Consider the following 12,377-nt stretch of genomic DNA (forward strand, 5'->3'; position numbering starts at 1 on the left):
TTGTTTAAGCTCATTAAATCTGTTACTTTGTCAATGCTACTGTATGGCTGTAACTCCCTGTTACTGTCAGAGCTTGAGCAATGATAGTAGCAGTCACGATTAAAATGCTACAATTCATCCCATTGTAGTAGAATAAGCAAAATAATTGGTAGCTTTGCATCGCTGGACATGCCTGGCTTTGCTTTTTCTGCAATTTTGTTTTACAGTACACTGTGTTAGGATGCAAAATAAATAACGGAACACTGTATAATACACTGTATAATTATTTTGCTTTGTTTTCAGTGATTTCATTATTCTTCCTGGCTTTATTGACTTTACTGCCGATGAAGTGGTAAGTTTTAAAACTGTGAGATATTTAATTACAGTATTGACCTTAAGACAATAAAAAACATAGTTATGGAAATGAGGTCTGCATTGCTTACATGTAAAAAACAGTGTTGTATTTGTCAGAGTATCCTGGTAATAAATAACTGCTCTTACATTGGGGACGTCTGCACAAACTTAAAAGTCCCTGTGATGCTTATGTTTTTTCACAGTTTAACTTTTTGTGCAAATATTTATGTTTGGAGTTTGGTACCTCAAAGAAGTCAATAATGTAATTCCATTCAAAATCGTCAGATTTTCAACAAGACTTCTATTCTCACACTTTTGCAAGTTCTTTGACATCACTAGTTACCAGGGCCCAGATGGCTTGGCCAAACATTTTTTGCGTATAAATCAAACGCCGACTAAAATGCATGGTTTCACTATGGGGGAAATTTCTTTGAAGTACTACACTCCAGACACTAAAGATATTCAAACGAAAAGTAAAAAATTGGAAAAAGTAAGCGCCATAGCGACTTTAAGAGTCTCAAATAACTTCAGGAGAAGAAAGTGCTACATTTGAAATTTCATAGGATCTGCAAATGGCAAGGAAAGGAAAAAAGGAAAAGAACTTTATTTAAGTGGCTGGTCGTTCTAGCGCTGGGGCACTATTTGGGGACACTGTAAACTGAAATTTACAGTTAACACAAATAAAGTTGAGGAGAGGGGAAACCGGAGTACCTAGAGGAAACCTCTTCGTGCAGAGTAGAGAACCAACAAACTCAACCCACATATGATGTCGAGTCTGGGAATCGAACTTGGGCCACATTGGTGGGAGGCACATGCTCTCACCTCTGTGCCATCCTTGCACCCCTAATGGTTGTACTTTCAAGTCTTCCTGGAAAAGGATTATAAATTCGTCTCACAGCCATTATTATCAATCAAATCATTTTTGGAATGTTAAGGAACTCAGTAACTGCTCAAAGAAAGTTGAAGATGAAGGATTACGTTTTTGCAAACGCTGGCCGTGTAGCACTTACATTTGAACAGACTTAACTGATTAGAGTGCAATGCGAAGTGCTAAGTCTCTACCTTGTATGAACCCTTGGTTGGATGCTGCAGTAGAAGCATTATGGCAAAAGACTGCCAAACAGCATTGTTTTAAAATTGTTAATAATAATAATAATAATAATAATAATAATTAACAATTATTTGCCGATGGCGAAGTGATTATCAGTGAATATTCACAGAGAATCACTGAGCCTGAGGCGAATAATTGTTTTAGTATTAATACACAGGTGATTATTTCAAAAAAGAGAAAAAACAAACATTTCAATGCAAAATCATCTTCACTTACAGTGGCAAAACGACTACTGGCAGCCATTTTGTCCGTCGAGGTGATTATCGGCTGATAATCCGAGATAGCGAGCCAATGAGAGCGCGCGATTTTGTACAATCACCTTTGTATTTATACTATTTATTAATCACAAGATCTCAAGGGGGGTGGCTCTCAACTACTGAAAGACAGCAGTTGTCAAGGAAGATTTTTAGTCAAGAGTCCTACAAAAAGCTTTGCATGGATGGGTCTTTGAAGTAACTAACTCAATGGAAATCTGACATCCCTTAAACATTGGTTCATCAGAATGCACATTAGTGACTAAACCCAGTCCTCTGCCGTGCATTTCAGTGAAAAAGATGTAAAAATTCTCATGAAACTAAAGGAAGAGGTGGGAAATGGGAACTGTCCCATCATTTTTCGTAAACTATAGCATGGAATTTCTATTTGACAAAATTTGAAAAGTGTAGGAGGGCCTTATGATAATCATTTTGAGAAATAATTCTCGCTGAGTTTTAGGCATTTTCAGTTTTGGTCGAACGATTTACCAAATATGGTTGTTTCTCTGTTTCAGGATTTGACCTCAGCATTAACTAAAAAGATCACTCTGAAAACTCCTCTTGTAAGCTCTCCAATGGACACAGTGACAGGTGATGTTGTTTCATTGGCTGTTGACAGTTATTATACGTGTATTTCTTTCTCATCTTGCTGCATTTGAATAAGATTCCCATGCAGGGCTGTCAATAAATTTGAAAGTAAAAGGCTTAGAATTAAAAGTAGGCAGCCATCAAAGGGAAGTTGGCACTCTTGGATGTCATGTTGTTTTGTGAGATTAAGCGCAATAATGGGAACTACTGTATTCGGTTAAATGTTCCAGGCGTTCCAGATCATTCGCTTGAATGATCGAGCGGAAGAAGTTTGTCCTGATTTTTCCTGTTTAATCTTCTTAAGAAAATTAATGCCATCAGTTCCCCTCAAAAGGGGGAGAACATTGCTTTAAAAGTTTTTTTGATGTTAAGGTTTTTCATCTTGACTGGCGGTAAAATGAGAGGAAAGTAGCCGGCTGCAGATGGCTTACTAGCCAGTGGTTTTGGCTGGCTGCGAGCCCTTATTAACAGCCCTGGCAGGGATCTCAATAAAAATGTAAAGTTGGTGGCTGGTTTCAATAGGGTAACTTACTGTCGTTATGAGGGAGCTTAAGCAATGACAAAGGCAACGGCAACAAGAACGTCACAAATTAGCATATTTAGTCATATTTAGTGGGCAAAAACAAGAGCTTCGCACGCTCTGCAGGTTTTTCACTTTTGTCCATTTATTTGCAGTCTTCAGAAAAACTGCGACGTGAAATATCCATATTTGAAGTTTTACATGTATGTATGAAGAACGTCAGCACTTGAGGATAAATTGTCATTTTCTCCCCTAAATTAAGCGCCATTTTACCAGTTTCATTTTTGCGGAACTACCATACCCTTGTCATATTAACCGATTGTCTCACGGGGTTCCCCATACTTAGTAAAAATAGTAAGTATGGCCGTTTCAGGCCGGCTGGGGAGTCAAAAGGGTTAAAAAGGTTGAAATAGTCACGTCAGATGAGTAGCATGATCACCGTACCCATTCCTGTTAGATGCCTAAAAATTGTGAAATTGTGTTTATTGGGGTGAAAATCACTTATTTTGGCTTATTTCACACCCAGACTTTCATATCTTTCTAATTGTTCAGAAAATATTAAAGTTTGGTCTGTTAAAACTGAATTTTTGATTTACCCATGATCCCTTCCAGGCGTGGTCTTTCATACAGATAGTCAATTTTGAGGCAAATAAAAAGGAAAAACAGAAAGCTTTCACTACATGGAGGATAGCATCCCCTCATTTTGTTCTATTGACACTCTAAACGCTGGCTTTCTGCTCCACTTAACAATTTGAGGTCAGAGCAGATGTGTCTCTCAATTTCCTGAAAATTGCCCCTGAAAAGACATTGTGGACTTCCCAATAATATCCATAGAGGAAAGGTTACCAAGCCTTGTGAAGCTCATGGAAATCATGGCTTCTTTGCGAAGTAGATTGTGATGTTTACTGGCACTCAAGACTTAGTTCATTATGGCCCAGCATGTTAAAAAAATGTAGTGACTCAGTCAAAGGCCAATATTTTCGCGACCCTGAAAGCTACAATGACGAAACTGTGGAAATAGCTAGGGAAACTTGTGAGCATTCAGAAAATGCTTGCTTGGAACCCAGTTATGCCTTGGTTGGATCAGGAGCAACATTGAAAGAAGTGGTCTCGAAAAATATTATTGTGCAATTGCGGAGCAGAAAAAGCGTAGCAACTGTTTTGAGGAGTGATTTCTCCATTTGTAGTGGATCCCTCAAACTAATTTTTCTTTATGTTAAAGCACAAGGCACGAGCACTTAGTTGAGATGGTTTTGAACCCACAGATATCAATTGAAGACTTGTTTCAAACAATAACCTAGTGAGCGCCAGAATTCCAAAACACAGCGTTACAGTAAGGAAACTACGGAATTTTGAATCTTTTTAATGTGTTTTAATAAACTTGAACTGTTGAAATTTGGCTCATATGTAGTATTTACTGCGTGTTATCACTGGTTATTGTCTGTTAATCCACATAAGTGTTCTCTCTTATGAAAATGGTTTTGAAGACTTTCACTTTGATTGTGTTACGCGTTACACTCAAAATTTTCCTATTTTTCTATCCTTTTACCTTTGTGTTCTCAAGAACAGAAAGTCGCTTACCCTTTTTACACCCTGTAAGCTAATCAACAAGGATAACCTTAGCATTCAGCAAAAATATAGCTTTATTGAAGACGTTAAACTGAATAAGTCAGGAAATGTTTCTGAGTCATCCCCAATTGGGTATGGTGATTGTGCTACACATTGTCATTTTGAGATGACGTTCTTGTTGCCATGACCATTGTCGTTGCTTAAGCTCCCTATTGTCAATAGACAACTTCTCTGAGAGTGAAGCAATTTGTCAGCTGTCAGCACTTACTGAAACCACTGGATCCTTAAAATAGTTTTTGCAGGGTTCCTGCTCACCTTGAAAAGTCAGGGAAAAAATCTGAAGTTTTTCAAGGTCAGAGAATTGTCAGGAAATTTAAACACAGTCAGAAAAAGGCCAAGGACAACTGTTACAGTAGTTGGACATATTTACAGTGTAATAAAGCACTTTAAACCATTGCTTTGTTTTTTACATTTGTCATAACTGTGTTTTTGTGTCCACAGAGTCGTCATTGGCAATAGCAATGGCAGTAAGTGTGAAACACTGTCTTCATTATGACTTGTCACACAGTTTATTATTATTTAGGCAAAGTGGTCCAAGGTGAAAGGGGAATTCTGATTGGTTCTCTGAATGGTTCGAATTTTGCAATACAGACTGCTAAGGTGGACTGGTCACGAATCAGCGTATATATGCATGACATGTTTTTTATATAGTCATGTCAGAGTTCCAGTATCAATTTTACTTTCTGGAACCATTAGGAGAAGCAGTCGAAGAGGCAAGCCCTGCGCAAGAGGGCCAATATACACTTTGTAATAAAAACTTAATTGAACTACAACAAGTTGCAAAAATAGTGGAGACACTTCACTCTTGGAGCACTATTAATTTACTTATTATCTCTCACACTGCGGCCCCCCTCCCCCCTTATCAGTGTTGCAAGCAAGACAAAAAAATGTTGGACACTTAAACAGTCAACATTGAAATTGGGAGAGGGGAGGGGAAGTGGGAAAGGTTTAAATTCTAGATACTGTGGGTACTGGAAGCCAGAAAAAGTGTTTTTTCGTGAAAGTGTCTCAACAATTTTGCAACTTGTTTTAGCTTACTTGGTCCAGACTGGGAAAATGTTGTTCTTGTTTCTTTTTTGCTAGTTTATGGACCTCGCATGAATTTGCAAAAAAAGGAACTTGACCAACATTTTCCCGCACAGTATTGACTGAGCAAGCTAGTTCAGTAACGTTTATTTACAGCTGTATTATTTATGGAAGGTTTCTGTGTGCAATATGACTTTTGGAGTGTAAATTTTGATTAGCTGAACCCTTTTACCTTTACCTTCCCTTTTTACTGGAAGTTGTATCCCAAAGTTTTTTGGCGTCCATTTTTAGTCAAAATACAGTTCCCAAATTCCCAACCAGAATTCGCAGATGCCTTTTGTGTGTGTTTGTTTTTGAAGTGTGACAGTTCAACAATAACAAATTTTATAACTTGACTGTGGAAACAATACTTTTATCCTGCATTTTACTTATTTCCTTTACTCACTCTTCTCATTAATCAGTTTAAAAAACATTATTGCTTAGCTGAAAAGTCTTTATACATGTAGCTCAAGCAAGTGAATGTTATCGTAATGAAACCCCTTTTTTCAACAGTTAAATGGAGGAATTGGTATCATTCATCATAACTGCTCAGTGGAGTTTCAAGCAAATGAAGTGAGAAAAGTGAAAAAGTTTGAACAGGGCTTTATCTTGGATCCATTAGTTCTGAGTCCTGAAAACTGTGTCGGTGATGTGCTAGACGCGAAAGCTAAACATGGCTTTTCTGGAATTCCTATAACGGGTATGGGGAAACAATAATGCAAGTTGTGTACACATATTAGGGAGCGTTAGCTCCTCTTTTTCATCTCAGTCCATTATTAACTATGCTGTGTGCATGTACGTACATGTAGAGTACTTTTATCTCACCCAGTAGAAAACTTCACTTTGCCTCTTTCCAGTGTCCTGAACTGTCCATTGCCAAAAAATGTTATACTGTAGGTCAAATAATGATAATGGTGGCTAGGACAAAGAGAAGGATGACACCCGAGATGATGAACATGACAGTGATCTCGGAATTTGACAGTTAATAATAATTATTATTCTTTTCATGATTGTGTTTTAAATTTCAGACATATAAATGTACATGTAGGACTGGGGGCAAAGCCGCCGCTCTTCATCATTAATGAAATGAAACAACCCTTCCTCTCATTTATTAATTTCTGATCTTTATAGAAAATGGTCAGATGGGTGGCATTTTAATTGGTATTGTTACTTCCCGTGACATTGACTTTGTCCATGAACCAGACTTGTTGAGGCCGATCAAAGAGGTAGGATATTCACAAACTTTCCGATAAAATGAAGGCAAACAAAGAGTTTCTGATACTGACTATAAAATAATGCCCTGCAATGATTGAAACTGGAAATACTGTAATAAGAAAAGTGTTAAAGTTCAATTTGGATGAGTTCACTTCAGTATCACATTGGTATGTACTGGATACAAATTGCAGGGAACCACGGTTTAAAAAGAGTGTTCTGGGCTTAGACAATATAAATCTTTAACCGACTCTTTTATGAGACAAAGGGTTAATTATCCATGTTGGCCATCTTTAATCTTGTGGCATTCTTGTGGTAACATATCAGTGTGCAGGTAAACACTATTCTTTCAATTATTTGAGCCTTTAAAGTTGGAGATGACTGCCAGAACAAGGGTTTTTGTTCTGAGCATGGGCACTGAGAGAAATGTCTACCTCCAAACATAATGTGTGTACTCATCATGGACAGCTTTTTACAGTAGTTTTGCTAGTGGGCAGTACCAAGAATGTCATCTCAAAACATAAATTATCATTTATGATTAGTGTAATCACTTAACGGCTATTCTAGGCATGGCAGTCCCTCGGGAAAGAAAACGTTATGAGGGGCACTTAATTTAGGAAAGAAAATGACGTCCTCCATAAAACCTCATATTTGACTATTTTACGTTGTTGTTTTGCTGATAACGGCGAAGAAATGGACAAAAATGAGAACCGCATGTGCAGAGCATGCAAAGGTGTTGTTTTTGGCCACTGAATATGCCAATTTGAGACATTTTCGTCACTGTTGTCATTGTTCCTAAAGCTCCCCAATAATTATTTAACCCATTGACTCGCAGGAGTTGGACTCTATAGATTTTTCTCTAATGCCAGACATGGGGGCATTCTAGGGCAGTTCAGGTGTCAATGGATTAAGTTCGCAAACCAAATGTTGGCATAACTGAGAACCACTGAGTCCCGATCATGGCTTCTGCTAATCTAACAGTAACTTAGATTAACTACTCTAACAAATTTATCCAGTTGTATGTAGCTGTTTACTGTTTGATTTGCAGTTTGTTGGCTGTGCAATGGCTACAGACATACCCCAATGTTTGTTATTACCCTTATATTGACCTTTTTATCAACCGTTACAACAGGTAATGACACCGTGTGAAAGCTTGGTTGTTGCAAAAGATGGTATAACACTCCAAGAAGCAAATGGCATTTTACAAAGGAGCAAAAAAGGTTGGTAAGAGTTTCTTTTAAATGATGAAATTGATGGCGATGATAATAACGATAAGAAGCATCTATCTCAATCTGACTCCAAGGATTTTCCCCCAGGCACTTCGGTTTTTCTCCCTCATCAAAATGAACTCTCAGTCAATTACATCCAGCTGCGGGCAGATACCCTCGATAGGGATAACCTCTGGTATCCTTCCTTTTCATTGAAGTGATTGAATTAAGTTAGTATTGTTATTAGTATTATTGCATGTGATGAGTAGCACAATCATGATGTACATTTGTGTAACATAGTGAAATTTTACAAAATTTTTCATGCTGCCATAAAATTGGATGAAAAGGAACCTGACAAAATCAAATAGCCTCTTAAGCTGATATCTTAATGTAAAATGAAATTTTTTGTACTGATGGATCAAAAATAAGCAATTTTAAATTTACCCATGACCCCTTGCAGGCATGGTAATTTCCTCATTTGCCTAGATTACCCTAAAAAATTTTGTTAAATAACCCGAAATATTCTCATTTTTAACTTTGACATTACAGAAATGTTAATTTCAGAGTTGATTATATGCTTCGCTTGATTCGCAATTGAGAAATTCCGGCGAAATGTTCCACATGGATTGCAAAAAAACAGGGCAAAATGTGCTGAAGTCCAGAAAAAACTGGTTTAACTGGATAAAAACAAGTCAAGGCCTGGTAGCAAAGCTTGCTCTGAGGGAACGTTTCGAAACGTAATGGCGGATCTGCTAGGAGAAACTTTTGGTTCTTTCACGCTCTAAATTCGCTTTGTCAACCTCTGAACGTCAAGAAGTGTTTCAGACTCACAAAGAGGTCTCGTTCTTTCACAATTTGAATTGTTTCTTTCTGAGCTTTGGCATGTAATTTGTACATGAGATGAGCATTCTGTTTTTCTTTCGGTTTTGTAATGTGAGCTCGGACAAGCAAGATACAGAGGACATTTTGCGAAGCTGTGCTTTGGCTCTAAGGCAAATTGTAATGGCGGACAAAGTGTTTCAGACTGAGAAAAAATGCTCTGGCTTCTCGTGTGCTGAGAAATTTTCGGTAAAACTTTCTCCAAAGCAACTACCACAAATGAGCATTCTCGAACCATATTTTATTCTTCCTAACCACAAAACATCTGTGGGTTACAGACGCAAATTGCAAAACAGCACTGAAGATTTTAGGAGCGTGACGCTCAAGACTGTTGTGCTTTTCGGCCTCTTTTCTCCGTCATTGGTGAGAAATTAACTACATTTTTTTTATTTACTGGTTGCAACATTGTTTATGTGAAATATGTTGTTGATTTCGTTGTGAGGAATAAAGTACAAGCCATCTGAAGAACCTTGTTGTGCTCGTCTTACTAGTTTGCGTGTTACGCGTGACGCGCCATTTTTTGTCCCCAAAGTGGACAACCGAATCCGTTTATTCTAAACTTAAGCGACCGATTTTGCTAATCTACACAGTAAATGTTACTTAATATGTAAGAAGCATATCTGCGAAATGTGAGTGGCTAGCACTTTTTACCAGCGGAGATATGGCCTGAAGTGTTCGTTCAAGATACTGGTTTCCCAAATTTACATCATGATTGTGCTACTCATCATGTATTAATAATAATGATAATAATGACAGCGATGGTGGTGATGATGAAGATGATGATGATGATGATGATGATGATAGTAATAATAATTATTGTAATTGTAACTGTTCTAAATTTTTACAGGAAAGCTACCAATTGTCAATGAGAAGGGGAGTTAGTGTCATTAATTGCTCGGACAGATCTGAAGAAAAACAGGAATTTTCCACTCGCCTCCAAAGATGTCAACAAGCAGCTATTAGGTATGCAAGGTATTGTGCTTTTATCATCGCTCCAGAGGTTGGACCTTTTGATTTTTTAAATGATAATGTGGTTTGGTTAGACACGACTTGAAAGCGTCGTCAGTTAGACCTTTGAAGTGGGAAAATGGCCATAGAATATTCTAGCCATGCCATGTTTTCCAAGTGTCAAGCAGGCTTTTTGTTTGTAGCCGGTGACCAGTCGTTTTGTCTGGTTGTTTACCATCTCACATCTGGTACTTTGACGCTGTGAATTTTAAGATTTGGTTACTAGATTTCTTGTGTTGTTTAGGCTATGTCTTTGAAACCAAACAGCAACCTCAAAGCTGCTTTTGTGCTTCCTTAAAAGGTTGCTAGCTGGTTTCAGGAACAGGCCCCAAACAACACTAACTTAAATACAATGCACCTTTTTAGCTTTACAGGAACAGTGTATGTGTCTGTTGCCCAATCCACATACCATAATTTCCGGCCGTTTACCTGCGCGGTAGATTACCCGCATTGGTCATTTTTTTGCAATCGCAAGAAAAAAATTCAGCAGATTACTATGCACTAGCAGATAACCAGAAACTGTCAGATGGATTGCTTTTTGGTGTTCCAGCACCTAATAATAGGGGGCTTAAACAAAGACGATTGACGATGGCTACGAGAATGCCACCTAAACAATAGCTTCAATTAGCAAAAACAACAGCTTTGCATGCCCTGCACGTGCGTTTTACATTTTAATACATTTTTTTTGCCATTCTCGTCTTGACAACGATGTGAAATGATCAAAGTGAGGTCATGTGGAGGACGAGAGCACCTGACGATGAATTTTCAATTTTCTCTCTAAATGTCCATACTGTTCTCACCAGTTTCTTCTTGGAATGCGTGCTCACACTTTCCAAGCCGAGCAACTTACAGTAATCGCAAAATAATTAAAGTAACTCGAAATAGGATTTTTAGACAATGTTCTTGTAGCCGTCATCGTCGTTTTTCTTTACTTAATAAGGTCCCTAATGTTAATGTTTCAAAACAGAAAAAATAATTTATTTTAGATATAAGCATTAGTCTTTTTCCTGAGAGAATCTAAGTTCTTTTGACAATGTAACTGTAGTCACTGTTTCTTTAGTTTCCATGCAAACATGGCTGCTGTAACATTGACTAATTGTTGTAATGTCAGTAACAATGTTAATAGTAATGCAGTGGAACCTCCATGTGGTCACCTTCAATTAAGCGGGCCAGTAATCACAGTCCATTTCTATAGAATATGTAAATCAAATGCTTGTTAACCTCTATTAAGTGGCCACCAAGAGAGTTTAAGTACCCACTTAAATTTGGTTTTATCAAACAGAGTTGATAGGTACCAATTGGCCACTGATAGTCTAAAAAGCTGACGAAGGGCTACCCTAAACGCTGCTATCGAAACGTCAGCTTTTAGAATCCTCTGGAATGGGTGGCCAATTAATTTACATTATCAGACGTCCAGTTGATTTAAAAACCAAACTTTTGTATAACTTAAAACTAACTCGTTCTTCCCCACAACTAACTTCTATCCCCACCCCCCGATGCAGCACCACAGTTTCTTTTAGAAACTGCCCCCCCCTCATTTAATACACTTAGTTTGGTGGCCTTTTTTTAAATTTAATTTAGCGACAGAGAACGTTTTTTCTTCCTTTTGCATTTAAAAAGATTATTAATAATTAGTTATGGACCTTAAATGCAACATTTCAGTTTCAGACATGTGTGTAATGATATGATGTCCTCCTTTTTTTTGATCCTTTTCCAGTTATAAAATCAACTCAGTTTTTTAACGCCATAGTTTTAAAATTGCTCATGTTAATATAAGGTCGAAGAGAACCTCATCTCAACATTTAAGGAGAATTTGTTTTTTTGCCAACAGTAACTGTATTTTATATATTCAGTAGTAGAAGCTGTGCCCCTTTTTGTTTTGTGCAAAAGTTTGGTCGCAAGGACTCCTAAAAAGGTGGTTTGTTTTAGAATAAAGTGATGTTTCTTGTCCACTAAAGATTATAATGCTAATGAATTACAACTGACAAATCTCTGTCAAGCGGAGACAAACCTCCATGAAGTGGCCAGTAAGCCATTTCTACGAGAGTGGCCGCTTAATAGAGGTTTCACTGTCATAGTTAATATTAGTGGCACAGAATGAAGAAGTACAGGAAAGCAGCCACTATTGCCTGATTATGTTGCTTTTTCCAGTGGGTGCAGCCATTGGCACAAGAGATGAAGACAAGGAGAGACTGGAAGCTTGGTTCAGAGTGGAGTAGATGTTGTTGTCATTGACTCCTCCCAGGGAAATTCTGTCTTTCAGTTGGATTGGAGCAAAGTAAGCATTAAGATTTGACATTAAAGGATTTGTGGTGGAAAAATATTTTTGGAGGGCCTTGCCTTTTGCTCATACGTTATTCGACTGGCCATCATTTTTCTCCTGCATTATTGAGGTGGTAACCTCAACAAACACAATGGACTCCTATAGGAGTCAGCAATGATGGATTTTACTGTCTAGCACCGATAGATTTTAATTTGCACTGGGGTTAGGGGTGGTTGAGGAGTCTATAGATTTAAAAGAAATCAAAAGTATTCTCTCCTGAGAGTAGTTGCGATGCTCTTCTTCCGAG

The 12,377-nt window shown here is 37.8% G+C and overlaps 1 pseudogene; it reads left to right on the forward strand.

Moving 5' to 3' along the window:
* The window catches only part of LOC138001048 (inosine-5'-monophosphate dehydrogenase 1a-like), a 13,949-nt pseudogene extending 1,846 nt beyond the window's left edge, over positions 1–12,103 (forward strand).
* The last annotated feature ends 274 nt before the right edge of the window (positions 12,104–12,377 follow it).

The sequence above is a fragment of the Montipora foliosa genome, chromosome 4 (genome assembly GCF_036669935.1).
Source record: "Montipora foliosa isolate CH-2021 chromosome 4, ASM3666993v2, whole genome shotgun sequence".
NCBI lineage: Eukaryota > Metazoa > Cnidaria > Anthozoa > Scleractinia > Acroporidae > Montipora > Montipora foliosa.